General features: G+C 40.5%; 27 non-coding genes across 27 annotated transcripts; all 27 read right to left on the bottom strand.

Annotated features, from left to right (window-relative positions):
- Nucleotides 1-592: 592 nt before the first annotated feature.
- On the bottom strand, nt 593-664 carry trnaw-cca. Its single transcript has one exon. It is a non-coding gene; the product is annotated as a tRNA-Trp (tRNA).
- Nucleotides 665-974: 310 nt separating this feature from the next.
- Nucleotides 975-1,046, bottom strand: trnas-gcu. The gene has a single exon. It is a non-coding gene; the product is annotated as a tRNA-Ser (tRNA).
- A 588-nt stretch (nt 1,047-1,634) lies between these two features.
- On the bottom strand, nt 1,635-1,706 carry trnaw-cca. Its single transcript has one exon. It is a non-coding gene; the product is annotated as a tRNA-Trp (tRNA).
- Nucleotides 1,707-2,012: 306 nt separating this feature from the next.
- trnac-gca lies at nt 2,013-2,084 on the bottom strand. Its single transcript has one exon. It is a non-coding gene; the product is annotated as a tRNA-Cys (tRNA).
- A 1,814-nt stretch (nt 2,085-3,898) lies between these two features.
- trnac-gca lies at nt 3,899-3,970 on the bottom strand. The gene has a single exon. It is a non-coding gene; the product is annotated as a tRNA-Cys (tRNA).
- A 1,174-nt stretch (nt 3,971-5,144) lies between these two features.
- Nucleotides 5,145-5,216, bottom strand: trnac-gca. The gene has a single exon. It is a non-coding gene; the product is annotated as a tRNA-Cys (tRNA).
- A 307-nt stretch (nt 5,217-5,523) lies between these two features.
- On the bottom strand, nt 5,524-5,595 carry trnac-gca. Its single transcript has one exon. It is a non-coding gene; the product is annotated as a tRNA-Cys (tRNA).
- A 569-nt stretch (nt 5,596-6,164) lies between these two features.
- trnac-gca lies at nt 6,165-6,236 on the bottom strand. Its single transcript has one exon. It is a non-coding gene; the product is annotated as a tRNA-Cys (tRNA).
- Nucleotides 6,237-7,300: 1,064 nt separating this feature from the next.
- Nucleotides 7,301-7,372, bottom strand: trnac-gca. The gene has a single exon. It is a non-coding gene; the product is annotated as a tRNA-Cys (tRNA).
- Nucleotides 7,373-8,590: 1,218 nt separating this feature from the next.
- Nucleotides 8,591-8,662, bottom strand: trnac-gca. Its single transcript has one exon. It is a non-coding gene; the product is annotated as a tRNA-Cys (tRNA).
- Nucleotides 8,663-9,351: 689 nt separating this feature from the next.
- trnac-gca lies at nt 9,352-9,423 on the bottom strand. The gene has a single exon. It is a non-coding gene; the product is annotated as a tRNA-Cys (tRNA).
- A 518-nt stretch (nt 9,424-9,941) lies between these two features.
- Nucleotides 9,942-10,013, bottom strand: trnac-gca. The gene has a single exon. It is a non-coding gene; the product is annotated as a tRNA-Cys (tRNA).
- A 2,043-nt stretch (nt 10,014-12,056) lies between these two features.
- On the bottom strand, nt 12,057-12,128 carry trnac-gca. Its single transcript has one exon. It is a non-coding gene; the product is annotated as a tRNA-Cys (tRNA).
- A 1,060-nt stretch (nt 12,129-13,188) lies between these two features.
- Nucleotides 13,189-13,260, bottom strand: trnac-gca. Its single transcript has one exon. It is a non-coding gene; the product is annotated as a tRNA-Cys (tRNA).
- A 504-nt stretch (nt 13,261-13,764) lies between these two features.
- On the bottom strand, nt 13,765-13,836 carry trnac-gca. The gene has a single exon. It is a non-coding gene; the product is annotated as a tRNA-Cys (tRNA).
- Nucleotides 13,837-16,082: 2,246 nt separating this feature from the next.
- trnac-gca lies at nt 16,083-16,154 on the bottom strand. The gene has a single exon. It is a non-coding gene; the product is annotated as a tRNA-Cys (tRNA).
- A 121-nt stretch (nt 16,155-16,275) lies between these two features.
- On the bottom strand, nt 16,276-16,347 carry trnac-gca. The gene has a single exon. It is a non-coding gene; the product is annotated as a tRNA-Cys (tRNA).
- A 125-nt stretch (nt 16,348-16,472) lies between these two features.
- trnac-gca lies at nt 16,473-16,544 on the bottom strand. Its single transcript has one exon. It is a non-coding gene; the product is annotated as a tRNA-Cys (tRNA).
- A 468-nt stretch (nt 16,545-17,012) lies between these two features.
- On the bottom strand, nt 17,013-17,084 carry trnac-gca. The gene has a single exon. It is a non-coding gene; the product is annotated as a tRNA-Cys (tRNA).
- Nucleotides 17,085-17,771: 687 nt separating this feature from the next.
- On the bottom strand, nt 17,772-17,843 carry trnac-gca. The gene has a single exon. It is a non-coding gene; the product is annotated as a tRNA-Cys (tRNA).
- Nucleotides 17,844-19,153: 1,310 nt separating this feature from the next.
- trnac-gca lies at nt 19,154-19,225 on the bottom strand. Its single transcript has one exon. It is a non-coding gene; the product is annotated as a tRNA-Cys (tRNA).
- Nucleotides 19,226-19,546: 321 nt separating this feature from the next.
- Nucleotides 19,547-19,618, bottom strand: trnac-gca. Its single transcript has one exon. It is a non-coding gene; the product is annotated as a tRNA-Cys (tRNA).
- A 122-nt stretch (nt 19,619-19,740) lies between these two features.
- trnac-gca lies at nt 19,741-19,812 on the bottom strand. Its single transcript has one exon. It is a non-coding gene; the product is annotated as a tRNA-Cys (tRNA).
- Nucleotides 19,813-19,933: 121 nt separating this feature from the next.
- Nucleotides 19,934-20,005, bottom strand: trnac-gca. The gene has a single exon. It is a non-coding gene; the product is annotated as a tRNA-Cys (tRNA).
- Nucleotides 20,006-20,877: 872 nt separating this feature from the next.
- On the bottom strand, nt 20,878-20,949 carry trnac-gca. Its single transcript has one exon. It is a non-coding gene; the product is annotated as a tRNA-Cys (tRNA).
- Nucleotides 20,950-21,462: 513 nt separating this feature from the next.
- Nucleotides 21,463-21,534, bottom strand: trnac-gca. The gene has a single exon. It is a non-coding gene; the product is annotated as a tRNA-Cys (tRNA).
- A 1,824-nt stretch (nt 21,535-23,358) lies between these two features.
- Nucleotides 23,359-23,430, bottom strand: trnac-gca. The gene has a single exon. It is a non-coding gene; the product is annotated as a tRNA-Cys (tRNA).
- Nucleotides 23,431-24,608: the final 1,178 nt, after the last annotated feature.

Below are 24,608 nucleotides of genomic sequence, written 5' to 3'. Positions count from 1 at the left end.
ACACAGCCAGCAGCTCTAAACTGCATACATGAAATTAGATCCAACATTTTGAGACTATCAAACAACAACATCTTCCCTTTAAAAAAAAAAAGATCTTTGGTTACTCCAAATCTGCCAAGACCAAAGGGGGCACCCAGATTTGAACTGGGGACCTCTTGATCTGCAGTCAAATACTCTACCACTGAGCTATAGCCCCACGGAACACATCAAGCAACAACAGCTGCCTTTTCATGTTAAGGACTTTGGTTATGCCAAGCATGCTACATCCAATACAGGGATCTCTTGATAAGCATTCAAATGCTCTGGCATTGACCTATAGCCCCCTTGATAGTATAACGCACAAGCCACAAAAACAAACTTAAGCCAAAGATTTGGTTGTTTCAAATCTGCCATGTCCAAAGTGGGCACCCAGATTTGAACTGGGGACCTCTCGATCTGCAGTCAAATACTCTACCACTGAGCAATACCCCCACACAACCAGCAGCTCAAAAGTGCATACATGAAATTAAATCCAAAATTTTGAGACTATCAAACAACAACATCTTCCCTTTAAAAAAAAGTTCTATTGAGACTCCAAATCTACCAAATCCTACGGGGGCACCCAGATTTGAACTGGGGACCTCTTGATCTGGAGTCAAATACTCTACCACTGAGCTATACCCCCACACAACAAACAGGTCAAAATTGCATACATGAAATTAGATGCTAAATTTCGAAAATATCAAACGACAACATCTTCCCTTTAAAATGAAATATTTGCTTACTCCAAATCTGCCAAGACCAAAGGGGGAACCCAGATTTGAACTGGGGACCTCTTGATCTGGAGTCAAATGCTCTATACTGAGCTATACCATAGAGAAGCAATACCTCAAAACCGGACACAGTAAATTACATCCTAAATTTCGTGTTTCTCAAACAACAACTTCTTCCCTTTAAAATAAATCACTTTTTTACTCCAAATCTGCCAAATCCAAAGGGGGCACCCAGATTTGAACTGGGGACCTCTTGATCAGCAGTCAAATGCTCTACCACTGAGCTATACCCCCCCACAACCAATGGCACAATACCGCACAGAGGAACTTAGATCCAAAATTTTGAGACTATGAAACAACAACATCTTCCCTTTAAAAAAAGTTCTAACGTGACTCCAAATCTGTCAGGTCCTAAGGGGGCACCCAGGTTTTTGAGCTGGGGACCTCTTCAGCTGCAGTCAAATGCTCTACCACTGAGCTATACGCCAACACAACACATTGAATAACAACAGCTGCTGTTTGATGTCAAGGACTTTGGTTATGCCAAGCATGCTACATGCAATACAGGGATCTCTTGATAAGCATTCAAATGCTCTGGCATTGACCTATAGCCCCCCTTGATAGTATAACGCACAAGCCACAAAAACAAACTTAAGCCAAAGATTTGGTTCAAAATCTGCCAACTCCAAAAGGGGCACCCAGATTTGGGCTGGGGACCTCTTGATCTGCAGTCAAATGCTCTACCACTGAGCTACACCCCCACACGACCAACAGGTCAAAACTACATACATGAAATTAGATGCTAAATTTCGAAAATATCAAACAACAACATCTTCCCTTTAAAATGAATTCTTTGCTTACTCCAAATCTGGCAAGACCAAAGGGGGGCACCCAGATTTGAACTGGGGACCTCTTGATCTGGAGTCAAATACTCTACCACTGAGCTATACCCCCTCACAACCAGCTCAAAACTGCATATATGAAATTAGATCCTAAATTTTGAAAATATCAAACAACAACATCTTCCCTTTAAAATGAAATCTTTGCCTACTCCACATCTGCCAAGACCAAAGGGGGAACCCAGATTTGAACTGGGGACCTCTTAATCTGGAGTCTAATGCTCTATACTGAGCTATACCGTAGAGACGCAATACCTCAAGACCGGACACAGTAAATTACATCCTAAATTTTGTGTTTCTTAAACAACAACTTCTTCCCTTTAAAATAAATCATTTTTTACTCCAAATCTGTCAGGTCCTTAGGGGGCACCCAGATTTGAACTGGGGACCTCTTGATCTGCAGTCAAATGCTCTACCACTGAGCTATACCCCCACACATCAAGCAGCTCAAAACTCCATACATGAAATTAGATCCAAAATTTTGAGACTATCAAACAACAACATCTTCCCTTTAAAAAAAAGTTCTAAAGTTCTATTGTGATTCAAAATCTGCCAAGTCCTAAGCGGGCAACCCAGATTTGAACTGGGGACCTCTTGATCTGCAGTCAAATGCTCCATCCCTGAGCTATACCCCCACACAACCAGCAGCTCTAAAGTGCATACATGAAATTAGATCCGAAAGTTTGATAATATCAAATAACAACATCTTCCCTTTAAAAAAAGTTCTAACGTTACTCCAAATCTGTCAGGTCCTAAGGGGGCACCCAGATTTGAGCTGGCGACCTCTTGATCTGCAGTAAAATGCTCTACCACTGAGCTATATACCCCACACAACACATTGAACAAACAACAGCTGCTGTTAATGTCAATCTGGACTTTGGTTATGCCAAGCATGCTACATGCAATACAGGGATATCTTGATAAGCATTCAAATGCTCTGGCATTGCCCTATAGCCCCCTTGACAGTATAACGCACAAGCCACAAAATCAAACTTAAGACATAGATTTGGTTGTTCAAAATCTGCCAACTCTATACGGCGCACCCAGATTTGAACTGGGGACCTCTTGATCTGCAGTCAAATGCTCTACCACTGAGCTATACCTCCTCACAACCAGCAGCTCTAAACTGCATACATGAAATTAGATAAAATATTTTGAGAATATCAAACAACAGCAGCACCTTTAAAATAAACTATTTCGTGACTCCAAATCTGCCAAATCCAAAGGGGGCACCCAGATTTGAACTGGGGACCTCTTAATCTGCAGTCAAATGCTCTACCAATGAGCTATATCCCCACACAACCAGCAGCTCTAAACTGCATACATGAAATTAGATCCAACATTTTGTGACTATCAAACAACAACATCTTCCCTTTAAAAAAAAGGTCTATTGTGACTCAAGATCTGCCAACTCCATAGGGGGCACCCAGATTTGAACTGGGGACCTCTTGATCTGGAGTCAAATGCTCTATACTGAGCTAAACTATACAGAAGTTAAACCTCAAAACGGGACACAGTAAATTAGATCCTAAATTTTGAGAATACTAAACAAACACTTGTTCAATCTGGCAATAATAAAAAACAACAGCTGCCGTTTGAAGTCAAGGTCTTTGGTTATGCCAAGCATGCTACATCCAAAACAGGGATCTCTTGATAAGCATTCAAATGCTCTGCCATTGACCTATAACCCCCTTGATAGTATAACGCACAAGCCACAAAAACAAACTTAAGCCAAAGATTTGGTTGTTCCAAATCTGCCAAGACCAAAGTGGGCACCCAGATTTGAACTGTGGAGCTCTTGATCTGCAGTTAAATGCTCTACCACTGAGCTATACCCCCACACAACCAGCAGCTCTAAACTGCATACATGAAATTAGATCCAACATTTTGAGACTATCAAACAACAACATCTTCCCTTTAAAAAAATATCTTTGGTTACTCCAAATCTGCCAAGACCAAAGGGGGCACCCAGATTTGAACTGGGGACCTCTTGATCTGCAGTCAAATACTCTACCACTGAGCTATAGCCCCCACAACACATCAAGCAACAACAGCTGCGTTTCTTCCTTGTTAAGGACTTTGGTTATGCTGCCAAGTCCAAATGCTAGATCCAAAAGGGATCTCTTGATAAGCATTCAAATGCTCTGGCATTTTGACCTATAGCCCCCTTGATAGTATAACGCACAAGCCACAAAAAAAACAAACTTAAGCCAAAGGATTTGGTTGTTTCAAATCTTCCAAGTCCAAAGGGGGCACCCAGATTTGAACTGGGGACCTCTTGATCTGCAGTCAAATGCTCTACCACTGAGCTATACCCCCACACAACCAACAGGTCAAAACTGCATACGTGAAAATAAATCCAAAATTTTGAGACTATCAAACAACAACATCTCCCCTTTAAAAAAAAGTTCTATTGTGACTCCAAATCTGTCAACTCCATACGGGGGCACCCAGATTTGAATTGGGGACCTCTTGATCTGCAGTCAAATACTCCACCACTGAGCTATACCCCCACACAACAAGCAGCTCTAAAAACTGCATACATGAAATTAGATGCTAAATTTTGAAAATATCAAACAACAACATCTTCCCTTTAAAATGAAATATTTGCTTACTCCAAATCTGCCAAGACCAAAGGGGGAACCCAGATTTGAACTGGGGACCTCTTGATCTGGAGTCAAATGCTCTATACTGAGCTATACCATAGAGAAGCAATACCTCAAAACCGTACACAGTAAATTACATCCTAAATTTTGTGTTTCTCAAACAACAACTTCTTCCCTTTAAAATAAAATCACTTTTTTACTCCAAATCTGCCAAGTCCAAAGGGGGCACCCAGATTTGAACTGGGGACCTCTTGATCTGCAGTCAAATGCTCTACCACTGAGCTATACCTCCCCACACAACCAGCAGCTCAAAACTGCATACATGAAATTAGATCCAAAATTTTGAGACTATCAAAACAACAACATCTTCCTTTTAAAAAAAAGTTCTATTGTGACTCCAAATCTGCCAAGGTCCTAAGGGGGCACCCAGATTTGAGCTGGCGACCTCTTGATCTGCAGTCAAATGCTCTACCACTGAGCTATACGCCCACACACAACAACAACAGCTCTGAACTGATGTCAAGGACTTTGGTTATGCCAAGCATGCTACATCCAATACAGGGATCTCTTGATAAGCCATTCAAATGCTCTGGCATTGACCTATAGAGCCCTTGATAGTATAAGGCACAAGCCAAAAAACACAAACTTAAGCCAAAGATTTTTACTTCCAAATCTGCCAAGTCCAGAAGGGGGCACCCAGATTTGAACTGGGGACCTCTTGATCTGCAGTCAAATGCTCTACCACTGAGCTACACCCCCACACGACCAAGCAGCTAAAAACTGACATACATGAAATTAGATCAAAAATTTTGAGAATATCAAACAACAACATCTTCCCTTTAAAAAAAATGAAGTTCTTTGTGTAACTATTTCGTGGCAACGACCAAAGGGGGCACCCAGATTTGAACTGGGGACCTCTTGATCTGCAGTCAAATGCTCTACCACTGAGCTATACCCCCTCACAAGCAGCTCAAAACTCCATACATGAAATTAGATCCTAAATTTTGAAAATATCAAACAACAACATGTTCCCTTTAAAATGAAATCTTTACTTACTCCAAATCTGCCAAGACCAAAGGGGGAACCCAGATTTGAACTGGGGACCTCTTAATCTGGAGTCAAATGCTCTATACTGAGCTATACCATAGAGAAGCAATACCTCAAAACCGGACACAGTAAATTACATCCAAAATTTTGTGTTTCTCAAACAACAACTTCTTCCCTTTAAAATAAATCATTTTTTTACTCCAAATCTGTCAGGTCCTAAGGGGGCACCCAGATTTGAACTGGGGACCTCTTGATCTGCAGTCAAATGCTCTACCACTGAGCTATACCCCCCACACATCCAGCAGCTCAAAAACTGCATACATGAAATTAGATCCAAAATTTTGAGACTATCAAACAACAAACATCTCCCTTTAAAAAAAAGTTCTAAAGTTCTATTGTGACTCAAAATCTGCCAAGTCCTAAGGGGGCACCCAGATTTGAACTTGGGACCTCTTGATCTGCAGTCAAATGCTCTACCCACTGAGCTATACCCCCACACAACCAGCAGCTCTAAACTGCATACATGAAATTAGATCCAAAATTTTGAGAATATCAAACAACAACATCTTCCCTTTTAAAAAGTTCTAACGTGACTCCAAATCTGCCAGGTCCTAAGGGGGCACCCAGATTTGAACTGGGGAACCTCTTGATCTGCAGTCAAATGCTCTACCACTGAGCTATACCCCCACACAACACAGCAGAACAACAACAGCTGCCATACACTTGAAATTAGATGCAATACAGGGATTCTTGATAAGCATATCAAATGCTCTGGCAACTACAACCATGACTTAACGCACCCATAAAAACAAACTTTAAGAACAAAGATTTGGTTGTGACTCAAAATCTGCCAAGTACATAGGGGGCACCCAGATTTGAACTGGGGACCTCTTGATCTGCAGTCAAATGCTCTACCACTGAGCTATACCCCCACACAACCAGCAGCTCTAAACTGCATACATGAAATTAGATAAAAAATTTTGAGAATATCAAACAACAACATCTTCCCTTTAAAAAAAAAAACTATTTCGTGACTCCAAATCTGCCAAGAGCCAAAGGGGGCACCCAGATTTGAACTGGGGACCTCTTGATCTGCAGTCAAATGCTCTACCACTGAGCTATAGCCCCACACATCCAGCAGCTCTAAACTGCATACATGAAATTAGATCCAACATTTTGAGACTATCAAACAACAACATCTTCCCTTTAAAAAAAAGTTCTATTGTGACTCAAGATCTGCCAACTCCATAGGGGGCACCCAGATTTGAAGCTGGGGACCTCTTGATCTGGAGTCAAATGCTCTATACTGAGCTAAACTATACAGAAGTTAAACCTCAAAACCGGACACAGTAAATTAGATCCTAAATTTTGAGAATACTAAACAACAACTTGTTCAATCTGGCAATAATAAAAAAACAACAGCTGCCGTTTGAAGTCAAGGTCTTTGGTTATGCCAAGCATGCTACATCCAAAACAGGGATCTCTTGATAAGCATTCAAATGCTCTGCCATTGACCTATAACCCCCTTGATAGTATAAACGCACAAGCCACAAAAACAAACTTAAGCCAAAGATTTGGTTGTTCCAAATCTGCCAAGTCCAAAGGGGGCAGCCAGATTTGAACTTGGGACCTCTTGATCTGCAGTCAAATGCTCTACCACTGAGCTATACCCCCACACAACCAGCAGCTCTAAACTGCATACATGAAATTAGATCCAAATTTTGAGAATATCAAACAACAACATCTTCCCTTTAAAAAAAAAAAAAGTTCTTTTGTGACTCCAAATCTGCCAAGTCCAAAGGGGGCACCCAGATTTGAACTGGGGACCTCTTGATCTGCAGTCAAATGCTCTATCCACTGAGCTATACCATAGACAACCAGCAGCTCAAAACTGCATACGTGAAATTAGATCCCAAATTTTGTGAGAATATCAAACAACAACATCTTCCCTTTAAAAAAAAAAGATCTTTGGTTACTCCAAATCTGTCAGGTCCTTAGGGGGCACCCAGATTTGAACTGGGGACCTCTTGATCTGCAGTCAAATGCTCTACCACTGAGCTATACCCCCACACAACCAGCAGCTCTAAACTGCATACATGAAATTAGATCCAACATTTTGAGACTATCAAACAACAACATCTTCCCTTTAAAATAGATCCGTTCTTTGGTTACTCCAAATCTGCCAAGTCCAAAGTGGGCACCCAAATTTGAACTGGGGACCTCTTGATCTGGAGTCAAATGCTCTATACTGAGCTAAACTATACAGAAGTTAAACCTCGAAACCGGACACAGTAAATTAGATCCTAAATTTTGAGAATACTAAACAACAACTTGTTCAATCTGGCAATAATAAAAAAAACAACAGCTGCCGTTTGAAGTCAAGGTCTTTGGTTATGCCAAGCATGCTACATCCAAAACAGGGATCTCTTGATAAGCATTCAAATGCTCTGCCATTGACCTATAACCCCCTTGATAGTATAACGCACAAGCCACAAAAAACAAACTTAAGCCAAAGATTTGGTTGTTCCAAATCTGCCGAGTCCAAAGGGGGCACCCAGATTTGAACAGGGGACCTCTTGATCTGCAGTCAAATGCTCTACCACTGAGCTATACCCCCCACACAACCAGCAGCTCTAAACTGCATACATGAAATTAGATCCAAAATTTTGAGAATATCAAACAACAACATCTTCCCTTAAAAAAAAAAAAAAGATCTTGGTTACTCCAAATCTGCCAAGACCAAAGGGGGCACCCAAATTTGAACTGAGGACCTCTTGATCTGCAGTCAAATGCTCTACCACTGAGCTATACCCCCACACAACCAGCAGCTCTAAACTGCATACATGAAATTAGATCCAAAATTTTGATGATATCAAACAACAACATCTTCCCTTTAAAAAAAGATCTTTGGTTACTCCAAATCTGCCAAGTCCAAAGTGGGCACCCAGATTTGAACTGGGGACCTCTTGATCTGGAGTCAAATGCTCTATACTGAGCTAAACTATACAGAAGTTAAACCTCGAAACCGGACACAGTAAATTAGATCCTAAATTTTGAGAATACTAAACAACAACTTGTTCAATCTGGCAATAATAAAAAAACAACAGCTGCCGTTTGAAGTCAAGGTCTTTGGTTATGCCAAGCATGCTACATCCAAAACAGGGCTCTCTTGATAAGCATTCAAATGCTCTGCCATTGACCTATAACCCCCTTGATAGTATAACGCACAAGCCACAAAAACAAACTTAAGCCAAAGATTTGGTTGTTCCAAATCTGCCGAGTCCAAAGGGGGCACCCAGATTTGAACTGGGGACCTCTTGATCTGCAGTCAAATGCTCTACCACTGAGCTATACCCCCACACATCAAGCAGCTCTAAACTGCATACATGAAATTAGATCCATCATTTTGAGACTATCAAACAACAACATCTTCCCTTTAAAAAAATGTTCTATTGTGACTCCAGATCTGCCAACTCCATAGGGGGCACCCAGATTTGAACTGGGGACCTCTTGATCTGCAGTCAAATACTCTACCACTGAGTTATACCCCCTCACAACCAGCTCAAAACTGCATACACGAAATTAGATCCTAAATTTTGAAAATATCAAACAACAACATCTTCCCTTTAAAATGAAATCTTTGCTTACTCCAAATCTGCCAAGACCAAAGGGGGAACCCAGATTTGAACTGGGGACCTCTTGATCTGCAGTCAAATGCTCTATACTGAGCTATACCATAGAGAAGCAATACCTCAAAACCGGACACAGTAAATTACATCCTAAATTTTGTGTTTCTCAAACAACAGCTTCTTCCCTTTAAAATAAATCACTTTTTTTACTCCAATCTCATGCAGAATCTTACTATATAGATAAGCATGCACTTAATCCTTCTCATGCAGAATCAAATGCTCTACCACTGAGCTATACCCCCACACAACCAGCAGCTCTAAACTGCATACATGAAATTAGATCCAAAATTTTGAGAATATCAAAACAACAACACCTTCAAAATAAACTATTTCGTGACTCCAAATCTGCCAAGTACAAAGGGGGTACCCAGATTTGAACTGGGGACCTCTTGATCTGCAGTCAAATGCTCTACCACTGAGCTATACCCCCCCCACACATCAAGCAGCTCAAAACTCCATACATGAAATTAGTCCAAAATTTTGAGACTATCAAACAACAACATCTTCCCCTTTAAAAAAAAGTTCTAAAGTTCTATTGTGACTCAAAATCTGCCAAGTCCTAAGCTGGCAATCAGATTTGAATTGGGGACCTCTTGATCTGCAGTCAAATACTCTACCACTGAGCTATACCCCCACACAACCAGCAGCTGTAAACTGCATACATGAAATTAGATCCAAAATTTTGAGAATATCAAACAACAACATCTTCCCTTTAAAAAAAAGTTCTATTGTGACTCCAAATCTGCCAAGTCCAAAGGGGGCACCCAGATTTGAATTGGGGACCTCTTGATCTGCAGTCAAATGCTCTACCACTGAGCTATACCCCCACACAACCAGCAGCTCAAAACTGCATACATGAAATTAGATCCAAAATTTTGAGAATATCAAAACAACATCTTCCCCTTCAAAAATAAAACTATTTCGTGACTCCAAATCTGCCAAGTACAAAGGGGGCACCCAGATTTGAACTGGGGACCTCTTGATCTGCAGTCAAATGCTCTACCACTGAGCTATACCCCCACACATCAAGCAGCTCAAAACTCCATACATGAAATTAGATCCAAAATTTTGAGACTATCAAACAACAACATCTTCCCTTTAAAAAAAAAGTTCTAAAGTTCTATTGTGACTCAAAATCTGCCAAGTCCTAAGCTGGCAATCAGATTTGAACTGGGGACCTCTTGATCTGCAGTCAAATTCTCTACCACTGAGCTATACCCCCACACAACCAGCAGCTCTAAACTGCATACATGAAATTAGATCCAAAATTTTGAGAATATCAAACAACAACACCTTCAAAATAAACTATTTCGTGACTCCAAATCTGCCAAGTACAAACTGGGCACCCAGATTTGAACTGGGGACCTCTTGATCTGCAGTCAAATGCTCTACCACTGAGCTATACCCCCACACATCAAGCAGCTCAAAACTCCATACATGAAATTAGATCCAAAATTTTGAGACTATCAAACAACAACATCTTCCTTTTAAAAAAAAAAGTTCTAAAGTTCTATTGTGACTCAAAATCTGCCAAGTCCTAAGCGGGCATTCAGATTTGAATTGGGGACCTCTTGATCTGGAGTCAAATGCTCCATCCCTGAGCTATATCCCCACACAACCAGCAGCTCTAAACTGCATACGTGAAATTAGATCCAAAATTTTGATAATATCAAAAAACAACAACATCTTCCCTTTAAAAAAAAAAAGATATTTGGTTACTCCAAATCTGCCAAGACCAAAGAGGGCACCCAGATTTGAATTGGGGACCTCTTGATCTGCAGTCAAATGCTCTACCACTGAGCTATACCCCCACACAACCAGCAGCTCTAAACTGCATACATGAAATTAGATACAACATTTTGAGACTATCAAACAACAACATCTTCCCCTTAAAAAAAAGTTCTATTGTGACTCAAGATCTGCCAACTCCATAGGGGGCACCCAGATTTGAACTGGGGACCTCTTGATCTGGAGTCAAATGCTCTATACCTGAGCTAAACTATACAGAAGTTAAACCTCAAAACCGGACACAGTGAATTAGATCCTAAATTTTGAGAATACTAAACAACAACTTGTTCAATCTGGCAATAATAAAAAAAACAACAGCTGCTGTTTGAAGTCAAGGTCTTTGGTTATGCCAAGCATGCTACATCCAAAAGAGGGATCTCTTGATAAGCATTCAAATGCTCTGCCATTGACCTATAACCCCCTTGATAGTATAACGCACAAGCCACAAAAACAAACTTAAGCCAAAGATTTGGTTGTTCCAAATCTGCCGAGTCCAAAGGGGGCACCCAGATTTGAACTGGGGACCTCTTGATCTGCAGTCAAATGCTCTACCACTGAGCTATATCCCCACACAACCAGCAGCTCTAAACTGCATACATGAAATTAGATCCAACATTTTGAGACTATCAAACAACAACATCTTCCCTTTAAAAAAAAAAAAAAAAGTTCTATTGTGACTCCAGATCTGCCAAACTCCATAGGGGGCACCCAGATTTGAACTGGGGACCTCTTGATCTGCAGTCAAATACTCTACCACTGAGTTATACCCCCCTCACAACCAGCTCAAAACTGCATACACGAAATTAGATCCTAAATTTTGAAAATATCAAACAACAACATCTTCCCTTTAAAATGAAATCTTTGCTTACTCCAAATCTGCCAAGACCAAAGGGGGAACCCAGATTTGAACTGGGGACCTCTTAATCTGGAGTCAAATGCTCTATACTGAGCTATACCATAGAGAAGCAATACCTCAAAACCGGACACAGTAAATTACATCCTAAATTTTGTGTTTCTCAAACAACAACTTCTTCCCTTTTAAAAAAAATCACTTTTTTACTCCAAATCTGCCAGGTCCTTAGGGGGCACCCAGATTTGAACTGTGGACCTCTTGATCTGCAGTCAAATGCTCTACCACTGAGCTATATCCCCCCACACAACTAGCAGCTCTAAACTGCATACATGAAATTAGATCCAACATTTTGAGACTATCAAACAACAACATCTTCCCTTTAAAAAAAAGTTCTATTGTGACTCCAAATCTGTCAGGTCCTTAGGGGGCACCCAGATTTGAACTGGGGACCTCTTGATCTGCAGTCAAATGCTCTACCACTGAGCTATACCCCCACACAACCAGCAGCTCTAAACTGCATACATGAAATTAGATCCAAAATTTTGAGAATATCAAAAAACAACACCCTTCAAAATAAACTATTTCGTGACTCAAAATCTGCCAAGTACAAAGGGGGCACCCAGATTTGAACTGGGGACCTCTTGATCTGCAGTCAAATGCTCTACCACTGAGCTATACCCCGACACGTCAAGCAGCTCAAAACTCCATACATGAAATTAGATCCAAAATTTTGAGACTATCAAACAACAAACATCTTCCCTTTAAAAAAAAAAAGTTCTAAAGTTCTATTGTGACTCAAAATCTGCCAAGTCCTTAGGGGGCAATCAGATTTGAATTGAGGACCTCTTGATCTGCAGTCAAATGCTCCATCCCCTGAGCTATACCCCCACACAACCAGCAGCTCTAAACTGCATACGTGAAATTAGATCCAAAATTTTGATAATATCAAACAACAACATCTTCCCTTTAAAAAAAAAAAGATCTTTGGTTACTCCAAATCTGCCAAGACCAAAGGGGGCACCCAGATTTGAACTGAGGACCTCTTGATCTGCAGTCAAATGCTCTACCACTGAGCTATATCCCCACACAACCAGCAGCTCTAAACTGCATACATGAAATTAGATCCATCATTTTGAGACTATCAAACAACAACATCTTCCCTTTAAAAAAAAAGTTCTATTGTGACTCAAGATCTGCCAACTCCATAGGGGGCACCCAGATTTGAACTGGGGACCTCTTGATCTGGAGTCAAATGCTCTATACTGAGCTAAACTATACAGAAGTTAAACCTCAAAACCGGACACAGTAAATTAGATCCTAAATTTTGAGAATACTAAACAACAACTTGTTCAATCTGGCAATAAAAAACCAACAGCTGCCGTTTGAAGTCAAGGTCTTTGGTTATGCCAAGCATGCTACATCCAAAACAGGGATCTCTTGATAAGCATTCAAATGCTCTGCCATTGACCTATAACCCCCTTGATAGTATAATGCACAAGCCACAAAAACAAACTTAAGCCAAAGATTTGGTTGTTCCAAATCTGCCGAGTCCAAAGGGGGCACCCAGATTTGAACTGGGGACCTCTTGATCTGCAGTCAAATGCTCTACCACTGAGCTATACCCCCACACAACCAGCAGCTCTAAACTGCATACATGAAATTAGATCCAACATTTTGAGACTATCAAACAACAACATCTTCCCTTTAAAAAAAAAAAGTTCTATTGTGACTCCAGATCTGCCAACTCCATAGGGGGAACCCAGATTTGAACTGGGGACCTCTTGATCTGCAGTCAAATACTCTACCACTGAGTTATACCCCCTCACAACCAGCTCAAAACTGCATACACGAAATTAGATCCTAAATTTTGAAAATATCAAACAACAACATCTTCCCTTTAAAATGAAATCTTTGCTTACTCCAAATCTGCCAAGACCAAAGGGGGAACCCAGATTTGAACTGGGGACCTCTTAATCTGGAGTCAAATGCTCAATACTGAGCTATACCATAGAGAAGCAATACCTCAAATCCGGACACAGTAAATTACATCCTAAATTTTTTGTTTCTCAAACAACAACTTCTTCCCTTTAAAATAAATCACTTTTTTTACTCCAGATCTGCCAACTCCATAGGGGGCACCCAGATTTGAACTGGGGACCTCTTGATCTGCAGTCAAATGCTCTACCACTGAGCTATACCCCCACACAACCAGCAGCTCTAAACTGCATACATGAAATTAGATCCAAAATTTTGAGAATATCAAACAACAACACCTTCAAAATAAACTATTTCGTGACTCCAAATCTGCCAAGTACAAAGGGACACCCAGATTTGAACTGGGGACCTCTTGATCTGCAGTCAAATGCTCTACCACTGAGCTATACCCCCACACATCAAGCAGCTCAAAACTCCATACATGAAATTAGATCCACAATTTTGAGACTATCAAACAACAACATCTTCCCTTTAAAAAAAAAGTTCTAAAGTTCTATTGTGACTCAAAATCTGCCAAGTCCTAAGCGGGCAATCAGATTTGAATTGGGGACCTCTCGATCTGCAGTCAAATGCTCCATCCCTGAGCTATACCCCCACACAACCAGCAGCTCTAAACTGCATACGTGAAATTAGATCCAAAATTTTGAGAATATCAAACAACAACACCTTCAAAATAAACTATTTTGTGACTCCAATTCTGCCAAGTACAAAGGGGGCACCCAGATTCGAACTGGGGACCTCTTGATCTGCAGTTAAATGCTCTACCACTGAGCTATACCCCCACACATCAAGCAGCTCAAAACTCCATACATGAAATTAGATCCAAAATTTTGAGACTATCAAACAACAACATCTTCCCTTTAAAAAAAAAGTTCTAAAGTTCTATTGTGACTCAAAATCTGCCAAGTCCTAAGCGGGCAATCAGATTTGAATTGGGGACCTCTCGATCTGCAGTCAAATGCTCCATCCCTGAGCTATACCCCCACACAACCAGCAGCTCTAAACTGCATACGTGAAATTAGATCCAAATTTTTGATAATATCAAACAACAACATCTTCCTTTTAAAAAAAAAAAGATTTTTGGTTACTCCAAATCTGCCAAAACAAAGTGGGCACCCAGATTTGAACTGAGGACCTCTTGATCTGCAGTCAAATGCTCTACCACTGAGCTATACCCCCACACAACCAGCAGCTCTAAACTGCATACATGAAATTAGATCCAACATTTTGAGATATCAAACAACAACATCTTCCCTTTAAAAAAAAAATCTCTATGGTGACTCCAAATCTGCCAAGTCCAAAGGGGGCACCCAGATTTGAACTGGGGACCTCTTGATCTGCAGTTAAATGCTCTACCACTGAGCTATACCCCCACACAACCAGCAGCTCAAAACTGCATACACGAAATTAGATCCTAAATTTTGAGAATATCAAACAACAACACCTTCAATCTGGCAATAAAAAAAACAACAGCTCTTTGTGACTCAAAATCTGCCAAGACCTAAGCCAAGCACCCAGATTTGAACTGGGGACCTCTTGATCTGCAGTCAAAATGCTCTACCACTGAGCTATACCCCACACAACCAGCAGCTCTAAACTGCATACATGAAATTAGATCCAAAATTTTGAGAATATCAAACAACAACATCTTCCCTAAAAAAAAGCCAAAGATTTCTTTTGGTGACTCCAAATCTGCCAAGTCCAAAGGGGGGCACCCAGATTTGAACTGGGGACCTCTTGATCTGCAGTCAAATGCTCTACCACTGAGCTATACCCCCACACAACCAGCAGCTCTAAACTGCATACATGAAATTAGATCCAACATTTTGAGACTATCAAACAACAACATCTTCCTTTTAAAAAAAAAAAGATCTTTGGTTACTCCAAATCTGCCAAGACCAAAGGGGGCACCCAAATTTGAACTGAGGACCTCTTGATCTGCAGTCAAATGCTCTACCACTGAGCTATACCCCCACACAACCAGCAGCTCTAAACTGCATACATGACATTAGAGTCCAAAATTTTGATGATATCAAAACAACAACATCTTCCCTTTAAAAAAAGATCTATCTTTAACACCTTCAAAATAAACTATTTCAAGGGGGCACCCAGATTTGAACTGGGGACCTCTTGATCTGGAGTCAAATGCTCTATACTGAGCTAAACTATACAGAAGTTAAACCTCGAAACCGGACACAGTAAATTAGATCCTAAATTTTGAGAATACTAAACAACAACTTGTTCAATCTGGCAATAATAAAAAACAACAGCTGCCGTTTGAAGTCAAGGTCTTTGGTTATGCCAAGCATGCTGCTACATCCAAAACAGGGATCTCTTGATTAGCATTCAAATGCTCTGCCATTGACCTATAACCCCCTTGATAGTATAACGCACAAGCCACAAAAAACAAACTTAAGCCAAAGATTTGGTTGTTCCAAATCTGCCGAGTCCAAAGGGGGCACCCAGATTTGAACTGGGGACCTCTTGATCTGCAGTCAAATGCTCTACCACTGAGCTATACCCCCACACAACCAGCAGCTCTAAACTGCATACATGAAATTAGATCCATCATTTTGAGACTATCAAACAACAACATCTTACCTTTAAAAACAAGATCTTTGGTTACTCCAAATCTGCCAAGACCAAAGGGGGCACCCAGATTTGAACTGGGGACCTCTTGATCTGCAGTCAAATGCTCTACCACTGAGCTATACCCCCACACAACCAGCAGCTCTAAACTGCATACATGAAATTAGATCCAAAATTTTGAGAATATCAAACAACAACATCTTCCCTTTTTAAAAAAAAATTCCCTTTAAAATGTCCAAATCTGCCAAGACCAAAGGGGGCACCCAGATTTGAACTGGGGACCTCTTGATCTGCAGTCAAATGCTCTACCACTGAGCTATACCCCCACACAACCAGCAGCTCTAAACTGCATACATGAAATTAGATCCAAAATTTTGATGATATCAAACAACAACATCTTCCCTTTAAATAAAGATCTTTGGTTACTCCAAATCTGCCAAGTCCAAAGTGGGCACCCAAATTTGATCTGGGGACCTCTTGATCTGGAGTCAAATGCTCTATACTGAGCTAAACTATACAGAAGTTAAACCTCGAAACCGGACACAGTAAATTAGATCCTAAATTTTGAGTACTAAACAACAACTTGTTCAACCTGGCAATAATAAAAAACAACAGCTGCCGTTTGAAGTCAAGGTCTTTGGTTATGCCAAGCATGCTACATCCAAAACAGGGCTCTCTTGATAAGCATTCAAATGCTCTGCCATTGACCTATAACCCCCTTGATAGTATAACGCACAAGCCACAAAAGCAAACTTAAGCCAAAGATTTGGTTGTTCCAAATCTGCCGAGTCCAAAGGGGGCACCCAGATTTGAACTGGGGACCTCTTGATCTGCAGTCAAATGCTCTACCACTGAGCTATACCCCCACACAACCAGCAGCTCTAAACTGCATACATGAAATTAGATCCAACATTTTGAGACTATCAAACAACAACATCTTCCCTTTAAAAAAAAGTTCTATTGTGACTCCAGATCTGCCAAGTCCAAAGGGGGCACCCAGATTTGAACTGGGGACCTCTTGATCTGCAGTCAAATACTCTACCACTGAGTTATACCCCCTCACAACCAGCTCAAAACTGCATACACGAAATTAGATCCTAAATTTTGAAAATATCAAACAACAACATCTTCCCTTTAAAATGAAATCTTTGCTTACTCCAAATCTGCCAAGACCAAAGGGGGAACCCAGATTTGAACTGGGGACCTCTTAATCTGGAGTCAAATGCTCTATACTGAGCTATAACATAGAGAAGCAATAACTCAAAACCGGACACAGTAAATTACATCCTAAATTTTGTGTTTCTCAAACAACAACTTCTTCCCTTTAAAATAAATCACTTTTTTACTCCAGATCTGCCAACTCCATAGGGGGCACCCAGATTTGAACTGGGGACCTCTTGATCTGCAGTCAAATGCTCTACCACTGAGCTATAACCCCACACAACCAGCAGCTCTAAACTGCATACATGAAATTAGATCCAAAATTTTGAGAATATCAAACAACAACACCTTCAAAATAAACTATTTCGTGACTCCAAATCTGCCAAGTACAAAGGGGGCACCCAGATTTGAACTGGGGACCTCTTGATCTGCAGTCAAATGCTCTACCACTGAGCTATACCCCCACACATCAAGCAGCTCAAAACTCCATACATGAAATTAGATCCACAATTTTGAGACTATCAAACAACAACATCTTCCCTTTAAAAAAAAAGTTCTAAAGTTCTATTGTGACTCAAAATCTGCCAAGTCCAAAGGGGGCACCCAGATTTGAATTGGGGACCTCTTGATCTGCAGTCAAATGCTCTACCACTGAGCTATACCCCCACACAACCAGCAGCTCTAAACTGCATACATGAAATTAGATCCAACATTTTGAGAATATCAAACAATAACACACCTTCAAAATAAACTATTTCGTGACTCCAAATCTGCCAAGTACAAAGGGGGCACCCAGATTTGAATTGGGGACCTCTTGATCTGAAGTCAAATGCTCTACCACTGAGCTATACCCCCGACACGTCAAGCAGCTCAAAACTCCATACATGAAATTAGATCCAAAATTTTGAGACTATCAAACAACAACATCTTCCATTAAAAAAAAGTTCTAAAGGTTCTATTGTGACTCCAAACCTTCCAAGTCCAAAGGGGGCACCCAGATTTGAACTGGGGACCTCTTGATCTGCAGTCAAATGCTCTACCACTGAGATATACCCCACACAACCAGCAGCTCTAAACTGCATACATGAAATTAGATCCAAATTTTTGATAATATCAAACAACAACATCTTCCCTTTAAAAAAAAAAAAAAAATCTTTTGTGACTCCAAATCTGTCAAGTCCAAAGGGGGAAGCCAGATTTGAACTTGGGACCTCTTGATCTGCAGTCAAATGCTCTACCACTGAGCTATACCCCCACACAACCAGCAGCTCTAAACTGCATACATGAAATTAGATCCAAAAATTTTGAGAATATCAAACAACAACATCTTCCCTTCAAAAAAGTTATTTCTATTGTGACTCCAGATCTGCCAACTCCATAGGGGGCAACCCAGATTTGAACTGGGGACCTCTTGATCTGCAGTCAAATGCTCTACCACTGAGCTATACCCCCACACATCAAGCAGATAATCCATACATGAAATTAGATCCAAAATTTTGAGACTATCAAACAACAACATCTTCCCTTTAAAAAAAAAGTTCTAAAGTTCTTTGTGACTCCAAATCTGCCAAGTCCTAAGGGGGCACCCATATTTGAACTGAGGACCTCTTGATCTGCAGTCAAATGCTCTACCACTGAGCTATACCCCCACACAACCAGCAGCTCTAAAACTGCATACATGAAATTAGATCCAAAATTTTGAGAATATCAAACAACAACATCTTTCCCTTAAAAAAAAAAAACTATTTGGTGACTCCAAATCTGCCAAGCCCAAAGGGGGCACCCAGATTTGAACTGGGGACCTCTTGATCTGCAGTCAAATGCTCTACCACTGAGCTATACCCCCACACAACCAAGCAGCTCTAAACTGCATACATGAAATTAGATCCAAAATTTTGAGACTATCAAAAAACAACATCTTCCCTTTAAAAAAAAAAAAGTTCTTTGTGACTCCAAATCTGCCAAGTACAAAGGGGCACCCAGATTTGAACTGGGGACCTCTTGATCTGCAGTTAAATGCTCTACCACTGACCTATACCCCCACACAACCAGCAGCTCTAAACTGCATACGTGAAATTAGATCCAAAATTTTGATAATATCAAACAACAACATCTTCCCTTTAAAAAAAAAAAAGATCTTTGGTTTCTATTGTGCTGCCAAGTCCAAAGGGGGCACCCAGATTTGAACTGGGGACCTCTTGATCTGCAGTCAAATGCTCTACCACTGAGCTATACCCCCACACAACCAGCAGCTCTAAACTGCATACATGAAATTAGATCCATCATTTTGAGACTATCAAACAACAACATCTTCCCTTTAAAAAAAAAGTTCTATTGTGACTCCAAATCTGCCAAGTCCAAAGGGGGCACCCAGATTTGAACTGGGGACCTCTTGATCTGCAGTCAAATGCTCTACCACTGAGCTATACCCCCACACAACCAGCAGCTAAAAACTGCATACATGAAATTATATCCAAAATTTTGAGAATATCAAACAACAACATCTTCCCTTTTAAAAAAAAATCTTTGGTTACTCCAAATCTGCTAAGTACAAAGGGGGCACCCAGATTTGAACTGGGGACCTCTTGATCTGCAGTCAAATGCTCTACCACTGAGCTATACCCCCACACAACCAGCAGCTCAAAACTCCATACATGAAATTAGATCCAAAATTTTGAGAACTATCAAAACAACAACATCTTCCCTTTAAAAAAATCACTAAAGTTTTTGTGACTCCAAATCTGCCAAGTCCAAAGCGGGCACCCAGATTTGGAATTGGGGACCTCTTGATCTGCAGTCAAATGCTCTACCACTGAGCTATATCCCCCACACAACCAGCAGCTCTAAACTGCATACATGAAATTAGATCCAAAATTTTGAGAATATCAAACAACAACATCTTCCCTTTAAAAAAAAAAGTTCTATTGTGACTCCAAATCTGCCCAACTCAAAGGGGGCCCCCAGATTTGAACTGGGGACCTCTTGATCTGGAGTCAAATGCTCTATACTGAGCTAAACTATACCGAAGTTAAACCTCAAAACCGGACACAGTAAATTAGATCCTAAATTTTGAGAATACTAAACAACAACTTGTTCATAATAATAAAAAACAACAGCTGCCGTTTGAAGTCAAGGTCTTTTGTTATGCCAAGCATGCTACATCCAAAACAGGGATCTCTTGATAAGCATTCAAATGCTCTGCCATTGACCTATAAACAACCCCTTGATAGTATAGATGCACAAGCCACACAAAAACAAACTTAAGCCAAAGATTTGGTTGTTCCAAATCTGCCGAGTCCAAAGGGGGCACCCAGATTTGAACTGGGACCTCTTGATCTGCAGTCAAATGCTCTACCACTGAGCTATACCCCCACACAACCAGCAGCTCTAAACTGCATACATGAAATTAGATCCAAAATTTTGAGACTATGAAACAACAACATCTTCCCTTTAAAAAAAAGTTCTAGTGTATTGTGACTCCAGATCTGCCAACTCCATAGGGGGCACCCAGATTTGAACTGGGGACCTCTTGATCTGCAGTCAAATGCTCTACCACTGAGCTATACCCCCACACATCAAGCAGCTCAAAACTCCATACATGAAATTAGATCCTAAATTTTGAAAATATCAAACAACAACATCTTCCCTTTAAAATGAAATCTTTGCTTACTCCAAATCTGCCAAGACCAAAGGGGGAACCCAGATTTGAACTGGGGACCTCTTAATCTGGAGTCAAATGCTCTATACTGAGCTATACCATAGAGAAGCAGCATACTCTCAAAACCGGACACAGTAAATTACATCCTAAATTTTGTGTTTCTCAAACAACAACTTCTTCCCTTTAAAATAAATCACTTTTTTTTCTCCAAATCTGTCAGGTCCTTAGGGGGCACCCAGATTTGAACTGAGGAACTCTTGATCTGCAGTCAAATGCTCTACCACTGAGCTATACCCCCACACAACCAGCAGCTCTAAACTGCATACATGAAATTAGATCCAAACATTTTGAGACTATCAAACAACAACATCTTCCCTTTAAAAAAAAAAAAAGTTCTATTGTGACTCCAAATCTGCCAAGTCCTTAGGGGGCACCCAGATTTGAACTGGGGACCTCTTGATCTGCAGTCAAATGCTCTACCACTGAGCTATACCCCCACGCAACCTGCAGCTCTAAACTGCATACATGAAATTAGATCCAAAATTTTGAGAATATCAAACAACAACATCTTCCCTTTCAAATAAACTATTTCGTGACTCCAAATCTGCCAAGTACAAAGGGGGCACCCAGATTTGAACTGGGGACCTCTTGATCTGCAGTAAAATGCTCTACCACTGAGCTATACCCCCACATGTCAAGTAGCTCAAAACTCCATACATGAAATTAGATCCAAAATTTTGAGAATATCAAACAACAACATCTTCCCTTTAAAAAAAAGTTCTAAAGTTCTATTGTGACTCAAAATCTGCCAAGTCCTAAGCGGGCACCCAGATTTGAATTGGGGACCTCTTGATCTGCAGTCAAATGCTCCATCCCTGAGCTATACCCCCACACAACCAGCAGCTCTAAACTGCATACATGAAATTAGATCCAAAATTTTGATGATATCAAACAACAACATCTTACCTTTAAAAAAGATCTTTGGTTACTCCAAATCTGCCAAGACCAAAGTGGGCACCCAGATTTGAACTGAGGACCTCTTGATCTGCAGTCAAATGCTCTACCACTGAGCTATATCCCCACACAATCATCAGCTCTAAACTGCATACATGAAATTAGATCCAACATTTTGAGACTATCAAACAACAACATCTTCCCTTTAAAAAAAAGTTCTATTGTGACTCAAGATCTGCCAACTCCATAGGGGGCACCCAGATTTGAACTGGGGACCTCTTGATCTGGAGTCAAATGCTCTATACTGAGCTAAACTATACAGAAGTTAAACCTCAAAACCGGACACAGTTAATTAGATCCTAAATTTTGAGAATACTAAACAACAACTTGTTCAATCTGGCAATAATAAAAAACAACAGCTGCCATTTGAAGTCAAGGTCTTTGGTTATGCCAAGCATGCTACATCCAAAACAGGGATCTCTTGATTAGCATTCAAATGCTCTGCCATTGACCTATAACCCCCTTGATAGTATAATGCACAAGCCACAAAAACAAACTTAAGCCAAAGATTTGGTTGTTCCAAATCTGCCGAGTCCAAAGGGGGCACCCAGATTTGAACTGGGGACCTCTTGATCTGCAGTCAAATGCTCTTCCACTGAGCTATATCCCCACACAATCAGCAGCTCTAAACTGCATACATGAAATTAGATCCAACATTTTGAGACTATCAAACAACAACATCTTCCCTTTAAAAAAAAGTTCTAAAGTTCTATTGTGACTCCAGATCTGCCAACTCCATAGGGGGCACCCAGATTTGAACTGGGGACCTCTTGATCTGCAGTCAAATACTCTACCACTGAGTTATACCCCCTCACAACCAGCTCAAAACTGCATACACGAAATTAGATCCTAAATTTTGAAAATATCAAACAACAACATCTTCCCTTTAAAATGAAATCTTTGCTTACTCCAAATCTGCCAAGACCAAAGGGGGAACCCAGATTTGAACTGGGGACCTCTTAATCTGGAGTCAAATGCTCTATACTGAGCTATACCATAGAGAAGCAATACCTCAAAACCGGACACAGTAAATTACATCCTAAATTTTGTGTTTCTCAAACAACAACTTCTTCCCTTTAAAATAAATCACTTTTTTACTCCAGATCTGTATAATCAATTGCAGAATCTTACTATATAGATAAGCATGCACTTAATCCTTGTCAAATGCTCTACCACTGAGCTATACCCCCACACAACCAGCAAGCTCTAAACTGCATACATGAAATTAGATCCAAAATTTTGAGAATATCAAACAACAACACCTTCAAAAATAAACTATTTCGTGACTCCAAATCTGCCAAGTACAAAGGGGGCACCCAGATTTGAACTGGGGACCTCTTGATCTGCAGTCAAATGCTCTACCACTGAGCTATACCCCCAAACATCAAGCAGCTCAAAACTCCATACATGAAATTAGATCCAAATTTTGAGACTATCAAACAACAACATCTTCCTTTTAAAAAAAAGTTCTAAAGTTCTATTGTGACTCAAAATCTGCCAAGTCCTAAGCGGGCAATCAGATTTGAATTGGGGACCTCTTGATCTGCAGTCAAATGCTCCATCCCTGAGCTATACCCCCACACAACCAGCAGCTCTAAACTGCATACGTGAAATTAGATCCAAAATTTTGAGAATATCAAACAATAACACCTTCAAAATAAACTATTTCGTGACTCCAAATCTGCCAAGTACAAAGGGGGCACCCAGATTTGAACTGGGGACCTCTTGATCTGCAGTCAAATGCTCTACCACTGAGCTATAACCCCCACACATCAAGCAGCTCAACACTCCATACATGAAATTAGATCCAAAATTTTGAGACTATCAAACAACAACATCTTCCTTTTTAAAAAAAAGTTCTAAAGTTCTATTGTGACTCAAAATCTGCCAAGTCCTAAGCGGGCAATCAGATTTGAATTGGGGACCTCTTGATCTGCAGTCAAATGCTCCATCCCTGAGCTATACCCCCACACAACCAGCAGCTCTAAACTGCATACGTGAAATTAGATCCAAAATTTTGATAATATCAAACAACAAACATCTTCCCTTTAAAAAAAAAAAAGATCTTTGGTTACTCCAAATCTGCCAAGACCAAAGTGGGCACCCAGATTTGAACTGAGGACCTCTTGATCTGCAGTCAAATTCTCTAACACTGAGCTATATCCCCACACAACCAGCAGCTCTAAACTGCATACATGAAATTAGATCCAAATTTTGATGACTATCAACAACAACATCTTCCCTTTAAAAAAAGATCTTGGTGGACTCCAAATCTGCCAACTCCAAAGTGGGCACCCCAATATTTGAACTGGGGACCTCTTGATCTGGAGTCAAATGCTCTATACTGAGCTAAACTATACAGAAGTTAAACCTCAAAAAGATCCTAAATTTTGAGAATACTAAACAACACTTGTTCAAATCTGGCAATAATAAAAAACAACAGCTGCCGTTTGAAGTCAAGGTCTTTGGTTATGCCAAGCATGCTACCATCCAAAACAGGGATCTCTTGATAAGCATTCAAATGCTCTGCCATTTGACCTATAACCCCCTTGATAGT

The sequence above is a fragment of the Cyprinus carpio genome, chromosome A11, assembly GCF_018340385.1.
Source record: "Cyprinus carpio isolate SPL01 chromosome A11, ASM1834038v1, whole genome shotgun sequence".
Taxonomy (NCBI): Eukaryota; Metazoa; Chordata; class Actinopteri; order Cypriniformes; family Cyprinidae; genus Cyprinus; species Cyprinus carpio.
The sequence above is the reverse complement of the archived record's forward strand: the minus strand, read 5'-3'. Positions and strand labels throughout refer to the sequence as shown.